At 38.8% G+C, this 23,220-nt stretch overlaps 1 long non-coding RNA gene across 1 annotated transcript in view; it reads right to left on the bottom strand.

Moving 5' to 3' along the window:
- The window catches only part of LOC106150065, a 131,176-nt gene that overhangs the window by 107,362 nt on the left and 594 nt on the right, over positions 1-23,220 (bottom strand). The window lies entirely within an intron of this gene.

The raw sequence follows: 23,220 nt of genomic DNA on the forward strand, positions 1-23,220 counted from the left end.
TATATATTTTTTTTCTAAAAGGTCTATATAAAATATCTTCATTCTTACTGACAATTTTAGGAGTTTTCTTTCCAATCTAGTTCATTTTAAAGTGAGAAAAGCCAACACTATTCTTTTGCACATGCATTTCCTTATATTTCTTACAGCTGCTTTACTGTAGTGAATTTCTTGTCCCTTTCACAAATCCAACCTTGCAGTTATAATCTATGGCATTGTAATGATTTTTAATCTTGGAAAAATGTTTTTGAGACAGGATCTTGCTATGTAGTCCAGGCTGGCACTGAACTTGCATAAATTCTCCTGCCTCAGCCTCATGAGTACTAGGGTTACAGGTTTGTATCAACATGCCCAGCTTCCCAAATATTTTATGTTACTTTTACATATGTTATTGTTCTGTGAGGTCACTGTACTTTCTACTTGTCTTGGTTACTTTTCTCTTATTGAGAAAAGTAATTTTGTCTCTTATTGAGACAAAAATACCCAACGCCCAAAATTAAGGAAGGAAAGGTTTATTTAGCTTACAGTTTGTGGAGGTTTCAGTCCATACTTGTTTGGCTCAGAGGCAGAAGATAGCAAAGCAACAAGAGCAAAGCAGGGAATGGCAGCCGAACAGCACAGCAGCCACAGCAAAAGGGAGGAATTGCGGCAAGCAGCCTCTTTCCCTCCCTCACATCGTAAAGAGGCTACCCCCACCTAAGGGACGTGTAGCTCTCACATAATCTCCATGCCCTTCTCTTCCACAGGCTCAGGATGTATACAAAGTAAGCACCCTGGCTTCCTGCTGAGTCACTTAGCCAAACCTCTAGACTCCCCAAGTTGACACCATGTATTAACTGTAACATACTTTAACCCCCTTTTATGTGCATGTGTGAGGTAAAAAATGTGAGTAATTATTTTACAAATAAGGAAACTACTTGAGAAACTAAAAGAAAAAGTCAAAACCCTGAAAATAAGATTGAGTACAAATTCAGAAGAGGTATCTGTCAAAGTCCTAATCTGTTCATACAGGTTAGTTTTTTTCTTTTTTTTTTTTTTTGGTGTGGCAGATAGGTTCTAGGGTGGTGCCCTAATCCCTAACTCTTTTTTATAAACTAAGAAAAGCAAGTCTTCTGCCCTTGAGCATGGAAAGGTCCTATATTTCTGGCAGGTAGAACGTGGCAGAGAATGTGGGATGTTTGTGATTACATGCATGTGACTACATTACTAAGACTGTTGTGCTTGTCTGTGAGAAGACTCATTCTCCATCTTGTTCATTCTGAAGATACAAATATATATATATATTTTTTAGAAGTCCACATGGCAAAAATCTGATGACCCCAGGGTGGCAAATCATCAGCTACTGGGTACTGCTAATAGCCAGGTAAGCAAGCAATCGGAAGCAACTGAACAACCTTTTGTTAAAGATCAAGCCAAAGGACTTCAAATAGTACTCACTTATACAAAGAGTCTTGTCAGGAGACTAGGGCTGTGCCTCTTATGGCTTTCTTTTTTTTTAAAAAAAATCAAATTATAACGTCTTTAGAAAGCTTATGTATATTTTACATTTTTCTAATGGAATGAATGTTAGTGAAATTTAGAGAAACCCCAAAAAGTATTTAAGATAATTGTTTCAGTAGAAACAATACTAGCTTAGGCTGGAAGGGGCTGAGAGAGTAAAGAATGAAAAAGGTTGATGGATCCTCAAAATTTTATAGGCAGGAAGAAGGCTCTGAAGAGTGCTTAATTGCAGATGTGTAACTTCTCACAAATACACACAATAGTTCACAGGGCAGAGCCAAGAACTCAGAGGGCACAACTGAGAATGATGAAAAATTATCACAGGCTTTGAAACCTAGACAAGGGACTCTCAACATTTGTCAAGCGGAGTTTCAGAATTTCTGTGGGCCAGTGACTTCCTTGCATCTTATATTTCTACCATTTCACCAAGACTGGCAACCTGCCTATGGATGTTTTCTGATGCCTGTTCAACCATGGTACATTGGTTGCAGGGAGCAAAGACCCTGTCTCCGATTTGACAGATTGACATATCAACTCAGAGAGTCCTCCCCTGTGAACACCAGGACTTGATTTAGATAATGAGATTCTGCTGGGCTTGGTTTGGATAATGAGATTCTGGAATTTGTGAAGATGCTCTAATGGGATGTGACTCAGAAGGCTCTTTGCTGGTGGTGAGCACATTTTGCACAAGCAAAGAACACAAATTATGGGGGGAGAAGGCGAACCATTGAAAGCAGACTGTAGGTGCCTCCATGAGTCCTACCTCTCAGTCTTTATTCCTGTATGTAGTCTCATTCCTGAGTGTGAGTGGGATCTGTGACTTGATTCTAAGCAACAGAATATGGCAAAAGTGACTGCTTCTCTGGCTTTTAGCTAAGATTAAGTGTACAATGTGGCAAAGTGGTAGACACATGTGATTAGGTGAGTACAATTGTGTTACATAAAACTGAAGTCCTGTCTTGTGCTGAGAGTGTCTCTCCTTTGCTGACCTTAAAGAAGCAGTCTGCCAGTTGTAAGTTAAAGAGGGCCACACGACAAGAAACTGAGGACTATTCTGGTACTACCTTGATTACAGCCTTGCAAAAGATCCAGCCCCTTAGTGCTGGGACTCCTGACCCAAGACACCACAAAATGAAAAATATGTACCTTTTAAGGTACTGAGTTTGGGATAATAGTGCTGCACGGCAATAGGAAACTAATATATTATGGAATTTACTGAGCCGTAAGTTCTGCGATTACAAATAATTTTATAAATACCTTAGAAATGTATCTGCATCATGGAGATGTTTAGTATATATTTATAGGATATGAAGAAGGAAAGAGGGAAGGAAAGAAGGGAGGAAGGAAGGGAGGGAGGGAGTGAGGAAGGAAAGAAGGAAGGAAGGAAGGAAGGGAGAGCACTAGAATACCAGTATAGAACAGGACTCAGACTATTGATGTCACTTGTTACGTATGAATTTGATAGGATATGCTGGGTAAAATTATTCTAAATATATTTGCTGCAGAGTCATGAAAATGTGTTCATTTATGTACTAAACTGAGGAGTTTACATGTAGACATTTGGGGCAGTTTAACAAATCCAGAGGTGAGAAGCAATGGACTTATTTCTTGAGATTGGACTTCTAGAATTGATTTTCACGTTTCAGGAGTAAGTATTGGGACATTGTGGACTTGACATCCATGTGTATTTTTTCCTAATCAATCAAGTGTGTGACTGGAAACAACCAATAAACTGCCCTTGGGAGTGTACTGAGGTCTCTGTATGAATTTGTTGATGAGAATAAGGTCAGCCAGCCCCTTCCACATCCCTTTCATATGAGGTCTTGCAAGTTATCTCCCCTCGCAACAGCTTCATTTAACATTTATAGACCATAAGTTTACTCATTATGGGACAGGTGTGGTGGCACATGCCCACATGCCTGTAATCCCAGCTCTTGGGAGGCAGATGCCGGAGGATCACTATGAGTTCGAGACCAGCCTGTGCTACATAAGTGAATTTTCAAGATCAGCCTGCACTACATAATGAGACCATCTCAAAAAATGAAACCTTTACTCATTTTAAGCATATAATGTAATGACGCTGTTAGATTATTTATGGATTTGAACAACTATTACAAGAACTCAGTTTTAGCGTATTTCCAATACACCACAAAGATCCCCTGAAGGTGTCTGTAGTTAGTCATTCTCACACTCTGCCTCATACAATTCACTGTCTACTTTCTATCTTACAGACTTTTCTGTTCATTTCAGGTGAATGGGAACTGACAGTATGTAGACTTTTGCATGTGTCTTTTTTGCATTTAACATAATGGGTTTGAGGATAATCCTTGTAGTGTAAATCTGTACAGCACTTCTTTCCTTTTAATTGCTTAATAGCACCCCAGCTATAGATGCATCCCATTCGGTATAACCATCATCAGTTGATGAACATTTGATTGTTTCAGCTTTTTATGTAATAAAATAATGCAGTCACAGGTCTGGCATGTATCATATGAAGGTCTTTGTGTGGGCATACATTTTAATTTCTCTTGGGGAAATTCCTAGGAGTATAATTGTTATACAATTCAACTCCTGTCACTGTCTTCAGGACAAAATTTTTTAAAAAACTTTTAAAGAGCCTAGTAATGCTCTTTATAATTAGTATTTATTCAAGCTCTATTTACTTGATTTTTCTATTTGAAGAAAACAGTAAAGATGGCCTGCTTATTTTGCATAATGAGGAACATTAAAAATATAGGTCTGTAGGAATAAGTATTGGTATAATTTGAGGTATATGATATCAACTCTATACCACTGATCTAAAGTGTAACTTTATGTATTGATTGTCAAACCTTAATATCAGCCTACACTGTGCAATTCTATATCTTGTTTTGGGGGGGCTTGTTTTGTTTTGTTTTTGGATACCAGCAATCAAACTCAGGACTTTGTACTTGCCAGGCAGGCACTTGTGCCACTGTACAATCTCCCCAGCCCTGTGCAATTATATACATACTTGAACCTATGTTAAGACCAGCATAAATCTAACATCATCTTTTATCATTTAAAATTAATATATTTACATAGTTGCATAAAAATGGGAAATAAGAGGAGCAGTAAATAAAAATTTAGTGCAACAGTAAGAGAGGAGAGGGCAGGTGTGGGGCAGGAGCTGGCTACAGGTTGAGGTCAGGATGTGACAACTTCTGTGAAACCACCAGGAGTCCCAGTTCTGGAACTGGTGGGGAAGAGGTCCCTGGTTGTGGTTCTCCCTGAGGTACAGAGCTGGTGAGGGAGCTGCAGGTGGGGCTGGTGCAAGCTCTGCATGGGGACTTCAGTTTAGGCTGCAGCTAACCCTGCAGCCCTGCCTTCTACCTCAGTGGGTTTGTGGTGCTACAGCTGGGTCAAGGATGGTAGGCTAGGGGGCATCTCAGTGTGCATTTCCAGCCAAGACCCATGGAGGCCACCCTTTCCATCACTGGGGCCTGTTCAGAGGAGGTGTGTGTCCTGGAGTTGTGATGGACCGATGGTAGAATGTGACACCAGGGGCTCCATGAGGGAGTGTGATCTGATTGCCTGCACTGATCACACTGGCAAGACTTCAGCAGGGCTCCCAGCCAGTGATTTGCAATAGTCATGGCCAGGTCAGGGTGGATATGCACTGGAGTTCCTGGTGTCTCTTGCTGCCTGGTGGGCGGGCCTGAGAAGACCTCCCCTAGGCTGTTTGGTATCTTTGGGCACCTCTTGGCTAGTCCTGGGACCACCTTTTACGGGCTCCTTGTGGTCTTTGGTCACCTGATAGCAGGGGACCTTGGTGTTTTTGGATATTTCGTGGCCAGAGCAGGAAAGACACACCCTGGGCTCCTTGTGTCTTTGTTTGCATGGCTGCTAGGCGTTGGAAGACTTCTCCTTCTGGCTGTGACTGGGCACCTTACTGCCGGCCCTGAGAAGATCTGCCCTGAGCTCTCCAGTGTCTTTGGGCGCCTCCTGGCTAGTCCTGGAACTATCTCCCCTGGGCTCCTTTTCTTTGGCTGCCCTCTGGCAAAGCCTGAGAAGACTTCCCCTGAGCTTCTTAATGGCTTAGGTTGCCTGGTAGCCAGTCCTGAGACAGTCTCTTCTTGTTCCTTGGTGTGGTCTGGGTGCCTCAGAGCCAGGCCTAGGCAGACTTCCTCCAAGAAGACCTCCCCTGAGCTCCTTGATATCTGTGGATGTTTCAGGGGCAGGCCTGGGAGGATCTCCTCTAGACAGACCTCCCCTGGGCTTTTGGTGTCTCTGGTCTCCTGCTGCCTGGCTTTGGTAAGACCTTCCCTGGGCCCCTCAATATCTTTCTGCCTTTAATAACTGGGTCTAAGGAGACTTCCCTAGGTGCACTGATTGTCCACAGATATCAAGGAGCTCAGGGGAGGTCTTCCTAGGGGAAGTCTTCTCAGAGGAAGTCTGCCTACGCCCGGCCCTGAGGCACCCAGACCACACCAAGGAGCAATCACTAGATTGTAGTGCCTGTTAAGAAGGGTTCCAAATTCTCTTTGGACCTGCTGCCAAGAAAGCGAGGTCATGTCTTGGTATCCACAACCTGAGAGAACCCCTCTGATAAGAAGACTCCATGGGCCATCTTTGTCTTCACAGTGAAAAAATTTGTGGCTATTAATTTATTTGTATTATTTTTTATCTATTTATTTATCTTTATATGTACCTTTTTATCTATCTATCTCATCATCAGTCTAGCTATCATCTGTTATTTATCTATCATCTTTTATTTACTTTTGAAGTACTGGGTCTTGAACCCAACATCTTCACACTGATCTACTTCTCAGACTTTTTTTTCAGATACCCACTAAAATAACATTAAGCCACTACATTGATCACTTTGGGCTCCACCTTGTGAGCTACCTGCCTCAGCCACTGTGAGTATCTGAGCCACCATGGGACTGCTGGGATTATAGTTATGCAGCACCATGCATGACTTGGGTGTACTCTTTTGGAAACACAAAAAGTAAAACTAGAAAAGTTTCTGTGGTTTAGGCATTGGTGACATTTTAACTTTAAAAATAACATATATGCATTGACACCACATGTGGCATGCACAATGCTGGGGATCTTTTTTACACAATGGAATTATTTTTTTTTTCCTAAAGATATAGTGCTTTGTATTTTTACTTAGAGAGCTGTGAAATGTTGTGGTAGGATGACTTTCTTACTTGGCTAACATCATTTTAAGAAAGGAAAATAAGAAGCCATTTTGTATACTTACACATATAATATCTCCCAAAAGTAGAAAATAAAGCTTGTTAGTGCAAATTGTTGTACATATAGAGAGAATTTATATCTAATAAAAGCAGAAACTGTGTTAAGGACAAATGCATAGCTTCTATTACAATGAACTACAAATGTCTTAGTTTTTTCACTGACCAGGTTAAAAGTTCATTGATATGAGTCATGAGAATGACTGGTTTTTCAGAAACAAACATTCATACAGGCTTTATCAGGTTAATAAAATACTCCGTATAACTCTTCTTTTTCTTACTTTAATATTAATTTCCTTATTTGTGGAATTTTAGAAAAAAATGCTCTTAGTAAAAATTAAAATTATACTTTTGAGGATAAATATAAAAAGAAACTAATACAACTCACTTCTCATCTTCATGGGGTGGAATACATTAAAACTCTAAGGTGATTTAAAAGGCTTGGTATAAGTGAATAAGTGATACATGGACTGAGGAGAGGTACACAGCGTGTCATATACATTCCTAAATGGCCAAGACTGGTGATATGGAGAGTGACAGACTATGCCTAGCCTTCTTCTGGATGCCTTTATCAAAGAGAGAATGTTGAGATGGAGACACTCAGGGTACAGCTCAGTGTGACATTTCTTATGTTCTAAGTTTAAGGTATGAAAGGCTGGGCTATTCAACAAATGAACAGTAAGTAGGTCACAATTCTTTATAATACCAAGTGTTTTTTTAAGCCTTTTTTTCAATGTCCAGATGTTATACCCACATTTTTCAATGGGAGGAAGTTTTACAAAATACATGTACACATAATAGCTTACATGAGTGTTTAAACTAGGGCATTAAATTTGGGGAATATCTGAGTCAAATTCAGTGTCAAAGAATTAAGTGGCCAAATTGATCAGGTAATGTTTTTGGAGTGTTTTCCCATTTGCTAGGTGCTGGTGTAATTGCTTTATATGTATTAATGCATTTAATCATAATAATCTTGTGATGCAGGTATAATTATAATGGTTTCCATTTATTAATGAAGGAACCTGAGGCTCATGAACCAAAGTCACACATCTGAGAAGTGATCAGGTGAAAATGTGAACTCAGATTATATGGATCCACAGCTTGTGTTCTGGATGAATAGCCATATAATTCTCTTTAATAGCTATGCAGAGTAACATTATTCTGCATTAAGATATATCTGCCATATCTAAAATACAAACTGCACAAAATATTTAAGATTTGTCCATTTGTAATTGAGAATTCACAATTATTTGGAAAAAATTAATGAACTCAATACTGTTAAAACATGGTTTATTGAAAGGAACAGTGCTTAAATTTTTCTTTTTTCTTGACCAATTTTGCACACTTGAATTTGGTAATCAGAATGACTGATCTGAAAACAACAATACGTAGTATAAGAACCATTGTTGAACTTCTACTATCCTGTATGGTGAAGCTCTACATCATTTCCAATTTTTTTTTTTTTTTTTTTCTGTGTTTGCTTGTTTGATCAATCTTACATTCTTATGTCTGGTGGACTGAGCAACTTCACTGAAGATAACAGTATGTAATGTAGCAACCATTGTTAATTCCTATCATTTTGTTTTGAGGTCATGTATCATTTTTGTTCTTTTTATGTTGTTTTGATTTTGTTTTCATTGTTATTTTGCTATTTTTTAATTTTTAAAATAAAAAAATTATTAGAGAACTATTTTGTAACTCTATTTTGAAAGCAGAAAATATTTTTGCTGTTTAATATATCTCTTAAACAAAATACATTCTGTAGTGTTTTTTTTTATGATAGCTAAATCTGTCTTAGGGTTTGTTGTCACAGCCAAGTGTTGGTATGTTTTTGCTCTTGACTTAGGAGTTCACAGTGCATCAGAACTCTTATGTTCTGGTCAATTACTGTATCAGATCAGTAATTATTCATAAGATACAAAATATAAAGAAGAAAAAAAACATGATTGCATTTAGAGAACTGATGTTTTAAGACCTTGTTTACAATTAAATACTTTTACATGGATGCTTAGGCATTTTTATGGGAAAATTTATTTTGATAGAAAAACATTAGTCAGTGAAAAAGCATAACACGCTTTTCCAAATAACAATACGAGGTGGCTGCCTAGTAACTGACACCACAAAAGGTACTTAACTGTAACTTAGCATCTGGGAGGGGAAAATGTCACTTTGGGATATGAGTTTATAAAATTCAATATCCAGTTATTGCCAAGATTTCCTTTAATATATCTAAGTCATTACATAAAATAGATTGCTGGAGGGAGAAGTCTTTAAATTTTTTAGTAAGCAAATTGTTTCCAAAAACACTTATGCTGGAGAAAAAGCAATTGCTTACCTACAAAAGCTGGTATGCTAGTCTCTCTTCTAGTTATTAACTGACTCATATAGAAGCCTATTATGATAATTCTTTGATAGTTTGAATTGTCCAGGTATTTGCAATATTTTACAGATTGCATTTTTCCAGAAATATCCTCTAACTTGGCATTTCCATCCCTTGTTATTCTTTTCTTGGTTATATCAAGGGTTTCTCTGAAGTACTGCTTAATTTGCAGGGCTTATATTTTCTACTCCTATCTGCAATTCTGTGAAAATAGAGCAATTATTTAGTGGGTCATAATATGAATGCAAAAATATGTCCCCACTGAAGCATTAACATAATTTAATGTGCATTTGATGAAATTAAAGCAAGCAATAGGGAGTATAATTCTTATTTATATTTTGAAATGTTGGTAACAAAGGGCTGTGTTACCTGTGTAATAAATGCAAGCTGCACACTGGAGCACTTTTAAAATTCTAAGGGCTATATAAGATACTCAATTTTAAGTTCTCATTGCTGGATTCAAGCATCATTGCTGAGTTCAGTCTTCTTTGGTTAGGTGAAGAATAAAAGTAAATTCCATAAAGAAGAAAATGTAATAATCTAATTTCTTCTGGACAGTCTATAATATGGGCAAGCCATTAATCAATGACAACATATGGCAAAGATATGTACAATGTGTAAGCTATACATATATCAAGGTAGAAATATAGTAATTTTTATATTAAATTCCAAAGATCTATTAAGATTCTTCTGGTTTTATAATATGTTCTTACTGCCCCTATGATTCTGCTTATTTTTCTAAGGATTTTAAAAACATGTATTTTTTCCTTGAAGAAGTGTTGAGAACTGATACTGACGTAAAGTTTAAATTGTGATAAATACATAATTATGATAAAAGAAATACCTAGAACTAATACATGTCTGCCTTAAATTTTATTAGAATTGCAAATCAAACTGAGCTAAGTTTTCCACAAAAGAACTGATGGATTATACATTAAATTTTGGATTGTACTTCTTATTTCTTGGACATAAATTTAAGGCATCTGTTTTCCATAGCATTTTTGCATATAACTAAAAAACAGTGATATATAATATTTGGTAAAATAAAGATACATGGCTTCTAGTCTCTTAGGATGTGTATGTTCTTAAAGAATGAAGAACTTCCATTTCTATATGCAAATATGAATAAATGTCATAATAATGATCAGTTATCCTTTGTTATATACTAAATATATAATTATTTCTTTGGCTATTTTGGGGATCTGTACAACTACAGATGATGTTTATGAGAAATGAAGTATACTGAGCTCTCCTGAGAAAGTCGAAGGTTCTCTCTCTCCAGTAACTTGACAGAGTTCATCACTCCAAACTCTCTCTAGACAGCCCAGCGATCTTTACTTTCTCTGAACTGTTCTGGTCTATGACAGGGATTTGGCATTTCATTGTGCAATGAGTTAATCCATCGCCTGTGTTTCAATGGAGAGGTATTGCTATTTTGGGTCTCTATAAAACATATTCCATGGCTCTGAGATTGTATGAAGACAACTTCCTGGGGAATGCTTTGGGAAACAATGTGAGGAAAGGAAGGAAGGGCCAGTGGAGAAAGTGAATTATGATGTAGAAATTCAGCAGAATCCCTGCCAATCCCTTAGGGATTGAACCTGAGCTAGGGTGAGGCAGCTCTCTCCTGAGGGGAGTTCCCAAGGAGGGACCAAACTCAGGGGTCTGGGTGGAGCTTTGCAGCATCCACTACAGGAGGGGCAAGGAGAGTTAACATTACAGCCTCACAGGTCAATAAACGGGTTTGAAACTTGTTTCAACTCAGTACTGCCTATGTAACCTTGGTTACCCTTCTTAGCCTTTCTGTTCCTATGCAGATGGGATAAGAATACTGCAGGTAATCTTACTGGGTTACTGCAAAAAATGGATGAGTTAACTCACTCAAAGTACTGGCTATACAGTTCTCAGAATATGGTGAGCATTCAGTTAATTATGAGCCATTATTTTTAATGTTTTCTCTAAAATATGTAATCAAGCTTTTTAAAAAAAACTAACCTACCTATATGACTATTTCTTTCTGTGTAGTTTAGAAGAGCCTAGTGACAAATATCTCCCAAATTGTTAGTTGCTCAAAGCAACTAGAAAATATTTCTTGGGCTCACTACCTACATAGAATGCACTGACTGGTGTATTACTAATTCTAGAGCTCAAACTGACAGAGCATCTCTAGCCAGATCATTGCTATTGTGGCAGCTGAAAATGTAGCAGTTGAAATCCATGCTGACTCTTTAAAACTTCTACTTTGAAGTAATATATGATATTTCCACTCATATTTTGTTGTTCAAAATAAATCATAAGAGTATACTTATCATAAGAGATGGAGGGAAAGTATAGGCTCACTCTGCTTAGAAAAAAACCAAAAATACTTCATAAATAGCTTTACTTATTATAATAGTTTAATTTAAAAACTTATCTGGGTAGATACACACTCAGTTTTGAAAGCTAACTTTTGTTGAGCACTTATGTGCCAGGCAACACATAAAGAACAAAATTGTGAATGCTTACTAATGTTTTAACATTTTACATTTAAACACCCCTGAAACTTAGAGAAAATTAACATTACAGATCCAGCTACTGGTAAATGTTGACTCTAATTCAGAACTACCTAGTTGCAAAGCTTAAAATGATATAATGGAATCCTTATTACAATGAAAATATCGTAGTTAGTGTTGTTTATCTTGCCTTTCATTGGTATGTGAGAGTTTGTAATCTCCTCTTTAGCATTAATACAGCATGACACTGGGGAAGTCTGGTAATAAACTATGAACAAAGCTGGAGTCTGACCCAGAGGAAGGTTCCACATGCTCCTGGCCCAGCACTCCATACATCAAGAGCCCATCAGACCATCAGATAAACTTTGAGGCCGGTTAGGAGAGCAACTACTCCACACTTAGGCTCCAGGTTGTCCCTTGTAAACTATACATTCACAGGACTTGGAGTATGTTTTAAATGCTTTCACGGATACATTATTTTGATTTTGTCTACTAGGGAGGGTCAGGGTCTATGTTCTTCCTATTTGTACTTTATATTTCTAACATATTCCAGGGTTTTATATTTCGTTACATGGAACATGTATTCACAATGGCTGTAAATGTTAATAAGGCAAATATCTGCATCGCCATTTAATAGAAGAAAAAACAGGTTAGCCAAAGTTATATGGCTTTCCTGGTGTCACATAATTGACAATAACATGTTGAATTTTGAAGGAAGTTTTACTGATTTATTTTTCATTATTCTTTCCACCTAACTATATTACTTATTACATTTTTTAGTGTTCTTGAGTTGCTAATATTTATATTTTGAGGATTCATTTTAGTCTTAGAAATGTCCAGAATAGCCCAGTATTAAAGATATAAAGTTGGTGCCTATGTTAGATAATACTATTTTGGATCTACAAAGTAACACTTTTTGAGGCTCTTAAACTGGAACATAACACATATTCCTAAAATATTTGTTAGTTTTATTTGAAGAAAATGCATGAATAGTTTAAAATGTATATTTGACAATGTAGTCATGTGACTTTTACCTATGTTAAAGTAAAATAAAGTCATGTGACTTTTACCTATATTAAAATCTGAACCAATTTCAAGGAAATTGAAAACAGAAACTAGCTAAGAGCCAGATGTGCAGAGTTTATACCATGGCCATCTTTGCAAAATGAACTTCTATTTTCAGTGGTTCTTTTTTTTCCATGAAGTCTAATATGTGGAACTCACTTTGTGATTTGGCCTTTGAAAGGGATTATTTATAGTGGAAGGGAAATGGCAGGTATTCATACCCATTTTGTGTTATGTGGTTTATTTCATTTACTTCTCATAACTATCTATGAAACAGACAATACTTCTATTTTAAAGATGAGGGAAAGACTCATGCATGGTTTTCAGCAACCGATCAAAGGTTACATAGCCAGAATCACACAGCCACAGCAGGAGGCAGAGCTAGAATTAGAATTCAAGTCTGTTTCAAAGCCAAGGTCTTTCTTCAAAACAATACTGCTTCTTTTAAAAGGGATAAGAAGGGATGGAGATGGAGGTGAAGTAGGAGGAGAGGTGGCTTCATTCATGAATGGTCATTCTGGGGGTTCTAGTCTTTATGGCAAGGTAAGAATAAAAATCATAGTGCAAAGCAAGAATCCCTTTCACAGATTCTTCACATTGGAAATACGCAAGAGCTCCCAAATAACTTTGAGAACTAATAAGCAAATTAAGCAAGGGCACAGCAACTGAGGATATTATGAAGAGGTGAATGGTTTATTTATATTAAAGCAGCAAACATTGAAAAGTGACTTTTTAAAAGGATTTCAGTTATAAGGACACCAAAAGCATAAAATATCTATGAATACAATAACAGAATGGGCCCCAAACCACTACATTAAAAATATAAAAACAGCTGAGAAAAAACTAAAGGAGACCTAAGTAAATGTTCAGGGATTAGGAGATTTGTTATTGTCAAGATGCAGATATCCTCCAGGTTGGTGGGTGAACTCAGTGTGATCTTATAAAACAACCTGACCAGACATTTTTGAGGAAAAATTAATTGGAACTAAAATTAATTGGAACTAAAAAATTATTTGATTCTAAAATTAATTAGAAGTATATAATCAAATAAATTTTTAAAAGAATGGAATTGAGAGAATTATGTTACCTGATTTCAATATTTACAACAAAGCTACAGTCAACAAGAGAGGGTTGTTTTGGTAAAAAGCACACATGTAGAGCTTACAGCAGAATAGAGTTCCAAGTGTACTTTGTCTGTTGATTTTTCCTAAAGGTGTCTTCCTCCTTTTTTGCTTTATAGAATATTTCAAATAGTTTCCTTGTGATTTTAAGATACTACTGAAATTCTACGTCCAACACAAAGATTAAAGAAGCAGTTACTTGCTTTGTGGGCTTTCTAATATGCGGCCATGCTTTTCTGAGTAGGGTACTTGCTTGTACTCTATCCAGAGGGAAGATATGGGGCAGAGAAGAGGCAAGGATGCTTAGGAGTAATGAGCTGCTTGCTTTCTGGGGAGGACTGTGGCATTTCTCCTTTCCATTTAGGTAAGGGAATGAGGCTTCCCCATTTAAGCCAAGTGAGGGAGCAGTGAGTAAATTATAAAGAGATGGCAAGGGTAATTAAGAGTGAAAGGAAATCTGGCATTTCTGCCCTCATCTTTAGATCTGCTGAAGTATATATACCCTTATGCCTTCCCTGGGGCTTCCAGAGGAGTACAGAATGGTGAGAAAGACTGTATGTGTGTGTGTATGGTGGGGCCTGAGAGGGTAGCGGTGATACACAGGTGATATTTGAGAAGGTAAATCTGAACATGGAGACTGAGGCTTACTTCTTCTGTGTGGAATTATGAAGGCAGCCAGAATGGCCATAATGATGGAGCACCATAAGGAGCATCAGTGAGGAGCCTGCCTTTCCACCATGTGGCATGGAGAGGATGTTCGAGCTTTCTAAGGCTTGAGGGGATGCTGTGAGGGGTGGACATCTTCAGAGTGTCTTGCCCCCAAGGTGGCTGGGTGAGGGAAGAGAACACCATGGAAACAGGTTAGGAAAGAGGAGAGTTATTAGTTGGGATAGTAACAAGGCAGAATTTCAAAAGATAAGCCAAGGACTGGATCATCTTTGTTTGGTTACTGCATAACATGGAGTACTTACAAAGCTCCCAAGGAAACTTCTTGTATACCTCACAAAATTGCAAGTATGTGAATGTCTGACCAACAGAAACTGCTATTGGTCAGCCAGTATTAACCAGGGAAAGCTAAAATGCAAGCAGTTTAAGCCAACAAACAGTAATACCCATCCTTTACTTTTCCTATACCCTTTCTCTGGGAAAGGCAGAAGAGGGAGGGGTAAGACAGAAAGGACGTGAGAGAGGCAAGACCAGACTCTTCTCCGCGTGGCAGGTCTGAGTTGAAGTAGTAGAGGAGAAGCTAGGAAATAGATAGAAGAGCAAATTTTGATTGAGATTGAACCAGAACAGTTTAATCCCTACAGGAAGTCATCATTGATGACAGGGGGTTTTCATTAACCTGGAAGAATCTGGAGACTACACAGTCTGTCAGAAACAAGGGCCAAAAAATGGAGAAGGAGCAGAGCATAATTAAAAGCAGTGATTGGAGAAAAGGAAAGCAATTTCTCATGAAGTTCAGGCTGCTCAGTAAACTGATGACCCCGGAGCAGACTATGCAGTAGCCATTTCGCTGACTGGTAAAGAGGGTTTGTGAGAGGTTGTGCTCAGAGCATGAGGTTAAGGAGTTTGTGTGTTCCTTCCTCCATGAATCAATGTTTGCAGGTCAGCCTGTTGGGGATAACTTGTGATAAATGCTCAAATAAGTGGTTCTTTTTTTAAAGTCTTTACAATGATCTGCATTTGTTGCTTCATCCACTCAAACATGTATTAATTGCTTTTGACCCACACTCTCATGAATGTAACTCCAAGACAGTTGTTTCTATGCTCAAGGATAAGAATAAAACTGATAATTTTATACTACCTACTAAACATCGGGTACTTTTCTTAAATGCACTGTGTACATTAATCTAATCTAATTTTTTAATCCCCAAAGTGGTTACTGTTATTATTACTATTTTATTGGTAATGAAATGGAGGCAAGATGAGGCCCAGTAAGTTTCTTAAGGCTATATAGCTAATGAGGGTTGAGTCTGATTGTGAATCCAGGAAGTTGGTGTGAGAGGTAAGTCTAATTCTATGCTATCACACATAGTATAAGCTATTTCCTATAATAAGGATTCTAATGTAGAATATTACTAAATTTAAAGATAAGATGAGAGAGAGGAGGATAAATGTGGCCTGAGAAGGCTTCAGAATCACACGTTCCTGTGCCCCTGGCATGCACCAGCCATAAAAGGCAGCTATGTCTTTAGGATATGCATTGAAAGGACACATTAGTCTCATTTCAGAGATTCAACATTTTGCAATGTCCATAGTGTCTTCTTTGGTTTTATCACCCAAAGATATCTCCTTTACAAACAAATAGATACCTTGATAGATTTTTAAATTCTTATTTGAGAAAAGATATCATAATTTCATTTAGACTTTAAGCCTTGGGAAGTATTTACGTCTGTGTCTATGTCACATGTGTCTATGTCACATATATCTATATCTATGTACATTTGTATCTAAGAATCTTGGTGGATCACTGTGGAACTGTCCATGAACCATAGAGCAAATCTCCTATTCATTTCAGGAGAAGATGGTGGAAAAGCTTTTAACTCTTTCATGCTCTAATTTGGACCCAGAAAAGATGAAGTCTATGGAAAATGACACACTCAAGACAGGAACAACAAGAAATCTCTTGCTTGTTTTTTGGAAACAAAATTCCAGGAATGGTGAAAAGTTGTAGCGGGAAGACTAAAAGCTAGTTTTGTGGCTGACACTTCTTACCTCACGGATTTTTTTGTAATGGAGAGTTTAGCAATCTGTCTACTGAGAACGCCACATTTCTGAGGTGCTAGGATTATGTATCCTATAACTTCCAGAAATGATTTTTGAAAGGAAAGTCTAGAGTAGCAGCATGTTAAGGGGTCTAAAGACAGGGTTTGTAAATTAAGCTATAATGGCTGATGGGTGAAACATAGAACTGGGAGACCTGCAGCTTGAGTTCTAAACAAAATTAGCTCTATGGCCCTGGGCAAGGCAATCATCACTTCCAAACTGTTTTTTATCATTTATATTCAAACTAGATATCTATGACCCTTTGCTGATCTAATATCTTATTTGTTTCCCTATGATTCAAAGCATAACCTAATGGGGAGCATTCATGATGTTCTATCAGGACACCCTAGGTTAGGGGGTGGATAACAATATTTATTTACATCATTTTTTCATGTGTAAATATAATGAAGACTGATGTGAAACTTACCAGTAGGGCAGGAAATTGACTATTCCTCTTGTTTTGATGTCCTTTATTACACGTTATTTTTCATGCTCCTACATTTCTATGTCATCCTTGATCTAAGGAAACTCTCTTCCCATACTGGAATTTTGACTGAAACTGTTAGAAATTCACAAAAAAATAATTATGGTTTTCATGGAGTTATGTTAATGTCAAGGGGTTCAAAGTGTCTTATCATGTGTGGAATCATGATAAAGCAGAATCATCTAATGGAACCGGAGGAAAACAAAGCTGACAAAATTGGCAGTCTTTTCTTTTCATGGAAACAGAGGAGTGAGGTAAGGTACATTCCAGGTCCACCTGAATTCTAAAAATCTTATTTGTTTTCTCTCTGTGTGACTGAAAGTGTCATTTATATCCCAATACTTTCAAGGAAGGCTGATGTTGAAAACTTCCATGGCAAAATAATCAGAAAATTGTCAAAATGTCAAAAATCAAGTGTCAAGATTCTACCTTGGAGACTCATGATTCATGATCTGCCCTTCTTCCTTTCCTTGCACTTACTCGTAGTGTATATTACTGTAAAGGGTAGGAAAAAACTCCACCATAAATATGACCACTTAATTTCTGACAAGCTGTTCAAAAGTTTCTTCCTAGGTTTTATTTATTTGTAAGGAAAATTCCTTAGAAAGTTTTAAGACTACTTAGTAGATCTTTTTGGAATAACTAGAAAGAAAGTAAAACGTGGTTTTTACTTTTACCATTGAGAAAGATGACATTCAAACTTAACCATAGCACTGTGTCTTTATTCAACCTGGTATGTTTGTAAATAGCAACAATAACCGCCATAAGGAATTCCTAGGAATAATCAAAATGCATATTCATTACTACTGAATATCACTGTACATTGATATTTCTAACCAATTTTTGAAAGGAATTGTATTTCTTAAGTATAATGATTTAGGTTCTTAATTAGGATATTTCTGTTGGGTGTCTTACATGTTATTTACTGATAGTGCCCTACTCCTTAGATATAAGCAATCCTTAGTATGGCAAAAGAAAAAAAAAGATTTGTACTCAAGCAATTGATAAAAAGTAGTACTTGATTTTAACAACAGGCTTTGATAATCTGTTAAATAATAATATCTTCTTTACTTCATGGTAATATATTAGCTAGCAACATTAATATTTATCATCTTACCATCTCCAAGAGAGTATGAAGGAAGTTATATTACCATTGGTACCCATATTTTTTTCTCATTATCTAACATGTGTATAACTGCAAGGTCTTAGTCTGCATCCTACCTAGTCTTTATCTATTATTATTATTTTTTTTTTTTTGATACAGGGTCTTGCTGTGTAGTTCAGATTGGCTCACTATGTAGCCCAGGCTGACCTCAAACTCACAGTCATTCTGCCTCAGCCTCTTGAGTACTGGGATTACAGGCATGAACCACCATGCCTGGCCTACCTAGTCTTTAGCAGAGAAATTCTGCCACATTGCTTCTCCTGGGTGGCCTCTATGAGCCCATATTTGCCAAGTTGGTTGTATAAACACTTTGTCTCAATTGTCCTGGACCTTGTCTGGCCCGAGACAGCCTGTTAAGCAAATAAGGCTTCTTGCAGAGACTGCACATTCAGGACTCCAGGATCTGCAGTATAGTTGCTTGATGATTTATGGTGAAGGTGGAATTCCTGTGTGCCACTGGGCAATGAAGATAAAATAGATACCGTTGCTTCTGTGGATTTTTTTTTGCCCCCTCAATAGCTACTATTTAGAGGTGTTTAATTAGGTATAAAGTGCTAGAGATGGAAACACCTTTTCAGGTTACTATTGGACTGTGGAGTCAACTATAGGCTCCTCTTTGAATTTTCTAAACTAGCAAAATGTATTTCAGATGTACCTACATAATTTTGTCTGATCTTTCCCTGCTGGGGCAGATAAAATATTGCAGAGAACATAATGCCAACTGCTCTGATCCCTAATTTTCCTTTCATTTTCATCTTTTGCCACTGTTATGATTTGTGTCTAGATGTTCCCCCAAAGCCTTTTGCAATCATAGGGTTTTTTTTTGGAGGTGGCTGGATCTAGAGTGTGATTGATTCATAGTACAGTGCTGGAATTACAGGTGTTAGCATTAAGGGTGGGTGATTGCTGGGTGAGTCCACTGATTGGACTGGCACCATCCTAATCCTGGGAGACTTATATTGGATACACCATAAGGGATAGAAAGAGGCTTGTCTTGCTCTTGTTTGTTGCCTTTGCTGCTTTCTGCCACCATGAATTGTTGCCCCTCTGCCATGTGCCACCCTGCTTTGGAGCCAGCCAATTATGAACTGAAACCTCTACAAACTGTGAGCTGAATAAACCTTTTCCCCTTTAACTTTGGGTGTTGGGTATTTTGTTTTAGTAATGAGAGCAAAGTAACTAAGATAACCACAGAGGTAAGCTAACTCCCAAGGAAGCGCTCAGCTTCACTGTCAACAGGTGGTCACACTTATCTCCTTAATTGGTTACAATAATTTTGCGAAATAGCATTGTCCTTTATTTTTTATTTTTTATTTTTAAATTTTTTTTGGTTTTTCTCCGGTACCGGGAACCAAACTCACGACCTTGCACTTGCCAGGCAGGCGCTTTTTGCTGCTGAGCTAAATCCCCAGCCCCGCATTGTCCTTTAATAACCAAGAAGTTGACCCACTTTTCCTTATTAAAATCTGTATGAGGAAAATCATTATGTAGGTGATATTGAATATTAGATTGCAATGCCCAAGTATGTTTACACATTTTCAGGTTATTATGCAACAGATACTGAAATTTATAAATCTCAAGTTTTTAGTGGTTCTCACAGTATGGCCTACAGTACCATAGTAGTTTCACCTGGGAAGTTGTTAAAAATGCAAATTTTGGCTCCCTACATTAAACACTGGGTGCAAATATCTGGAAGTGGGGCTAGCCATCAGTTTATGTGGATGTTCAAGTGATTCTGATGTATGCTAAATTTTCGGAGCTCCTGACTTTAATGTTTCCAAGGATGAGTCTTTTTTTCTATCTTTTTAAATAATAACATGGGCAACTTATCTCCCTTTTTCTGACAGTATTTAATCATACTAATCTTTTCTCAAGCATAAATTAATCAGATTAGAAGCACCCTTTCCCTTGAAAAAGGATATCATTTCTCTAGCATGAGTGGCCTTATAATCGAAGGCATCAGTATAAGAACTGAAATGAAACACATGTGCAAACAATTCTTAGTACTGAGCCGTTCCTACCTTTGCATTAGAAGATATCCATAAGAATATTCCTTAACACCACTTAGCAGAGAGTAGAAGAAAATATGGGAGTAAAGCAGAGGTACTTTTAAAAGAACCTTTTCAGGGAGGAGGAAGGTTATATTGGATCATAGATAAAATGCTTTATAGAATACTAAGAAGGGGCGCCTATCCATTTAATGACTCTGTTAGTCGGTGCTTTACCATTTTATTATTGTTTTTATTGCCTAGAATTCCATCTCTCTCTGACAATGTTGGGGTAATTGTAGTAAACATATAACCATATCAGTCCTTGATTAATTAGCTGACATTTAGTGCTTAATATGTACCTATATATGAGCTAAAATTAGGATACTGAAAGCATGACCCCTGCATTCTAGCAAGGTTACAATCTATTTGGACTATTGGGAATAAAACTTGTGAAATTTGAGATCAGTAAAATAACATGGTCAAAATCAAAGAAACAAGATCGAGACAGCAAACATGGATGGAGAATTGATCACCCAGGGTATTTAGTATTTGTTTAAAAGGAGGCTTCAAAGGGCAGGTGGATCTCAAAAGATGGTTAAGCTCAATGGTGGATCCTTTGCAGAAATGCTCTCAATTCTTCTGCTTCCTTTATCTCTGCCCTTTAACAATGCAACTTTTAAGTTCCTCATATGAAAAGAATCTGCTCTTCCACTCCTTGAGTCTGAGGTAGCCTTGGAATGGTGACAGTGAAGAGATGCTAATCCTGAGCTTAGGTTGCAAGAAACTAAGTGGTTTGCACCACTCTCTTAGATCTTGTTCAGGTGCCATGAACAAGCCTATACTGTCTGCTGATGAATGAGACTATATGAGTTCTAAAATGAGCTGTCTCAGCTGAGACCATTGGAGACAGCCCTCAGCAGAAGAAGCCTCTGGCTGTGTCCAGTCCTAAACACCATAGTCCTGGGCTAAGTGAATGGATACAGTTCTAGGCCAACACACTTATGGAGTGGCTTGTCATACAGTGACAGATAATTGACAGAATGTCTGAAAGGTGAAAAGGAAGGGCAAAAGTGTTCTATGGTTGAGTTGAACCTGCAAAAAAGTCACAAGTCAAAAACAGTGTGGTCAGGCTGCCAAAAAATAGACTAGTAGGACTGAATATCTGAACCTCCTCCAGTAGTCAGGTAGGAGCACAGGTTTAAGAGAACTCATACTGGAGGCCATAATATGGTAACCATTCTTGAAGCATTCCACTAGTACAAGAAACAGGATTCCCCACCTGTTGAAACACAGACAGCATCCAGACCCTTTTCTTCCAAGCTACATTTTGAGAGAATGAAACATTCATTTTTAGGCAAGTATAAGATGCCAAGAATAAAAGATCTTTGTGGCTTATAGTTATTTTTATATAGAATTATGAAAGCTTATATACCATAATTTCAAGTAATGGCAACTTGTATAATCCCAGAGTAAAGATATTAAGAAGTTGGAGTGCTTTTAAAATCTTCAGTTTTTATAAGGTTGATCTATTACCCACTGAACAACAAGTTTAACTAAGTTTTATTGGGTCATTAAATATATTTTTCACCATAAAAAAGCATAGAGGAAATATCCACTTTGAATGATAAAATGTGTTCTGTCTTTCTCTTAAAAGGTACTGCTTGAAAAACGAAATATTCCTGGGATGTGGGGAGTTTTTCAAAAGTAGCTTCTTACATTTGGCAGGACAGATGGGCAGCAGGGATAGGATGGGGCTGGGTGAGGGGTGTAGCATTAGGGTGGAACAGCATTTAACTTACAGTTCCTTGTGTCTGGCATCTTTTCTTCCAGGAGCCACAGAAGTGTCTTTAACGAAAAAAGATTGCTGACAAAGTGCCATAAACTTGATAAAAATGGCCTTACTGATCAAGTATTTTAACTCAAATTATGTCTCTACCAGCAATCTCACACATGTCCCCAAATTGCGGTGAAGCAGGACTTTCACTAGAAGGCAGGGGTAGTGAAGACCGAAGCGTCACCCAGCAATGGAATCACAGAGGCCTCACACCTGAAGTGCGCTGCAAGGAGAGCGAGTGTCACAAAGTTATTCTGATTGCTGCCCTGGTCTCCTGTGAACATGTTGCTCCCTTTACCTTCAAGTAACCAGTTTCCCCAGAACTTCTCTGTACCAAGGACCCGCACGTCCGGTGTCCCGGCCTTTCTCCTCCGCCTCCTCCCACCTGCGTCTGGGCGTCCTGCGCCGGCTAACAGGTCCCCGCTCAGAGAAGCATCACCTCCGGCGCCCCAGCCTTCTCCGCAGCCCACTCGGACTGCAGCCTGTTCGCCGCCGCCGTCCTCCCATTGCAGCACAGGACGACCGAGAGGCAGGAGGCACGCGGGGCAGCGGAGGCCCAGGACGACCCCTGGCGGGCCCCGCTCGGAACCGGCATGGGGAAGGGCAGCGCGGGGCGAGTTCGCACCACAGGTAAACAGGCTGGCGAGGCGCAGGGCGCTGTCGCCGCCGCGGCCCCCCAACGACTTCCAGGCACGCAACTCCGCCTCCAGGGCTCTCGCCCTCGCGCTCTCGCCCCGCCGCTCGCCCGCAGCCCCAGCCGCCGCCGCAGCATCACTTCACACAAAGGACTGCTCCCCGCTGAGCAGCTCCCCCACCGCCACCTCCTCCTCCGGTGACAGCACCCGGCAGCAGAGCTTGGGCGCGGCGGCGGCGCGGGGGACCTGTCACTCCCAGCCACCGGGGCGGTGGCAGCGGCTTTTTTTTTTTTTTTCCCCTTTTCGCTTTTGCTTTAAAATTTCCCCCCTTATACCTCTTCGCCTTTCTGTGGTTCCACCCATCTCTCCCCCCTCCTCCTCCCACAAACAACTCTTCCCCCCATAAATAAATAAAAGGAGGAGGGTAACGAAGGGGGGAGGAGTGGCGCTGGGGGGAGGAAAAGGCAGCAGCGCGGCGGAGCGAGGCAGAGTCCGAACCGACAGCGCGGAGCCGCACGCACCTCGCACCATGAGATGGCGACGCGCCCCGCGCCGCCCCGGGCGCCCC

This window comes from Chinchilla lanigera, unplaced genomic scaffold (genome assembly GCF_000276665.1).
Source record: "Chinchilla lanigera isolate Chin_1 unplaced genomic scaffold, ChiLan1.0 scaffold00062, whole genome shotgun sequence".
NCBI classification, from domain to species: domain Eukaryota; kingdom Metazoa; phylum Chordata; class Mammalia; order Rodentia; family Chinchillidae; genus Chinchilla; species Chinchilla lanigera.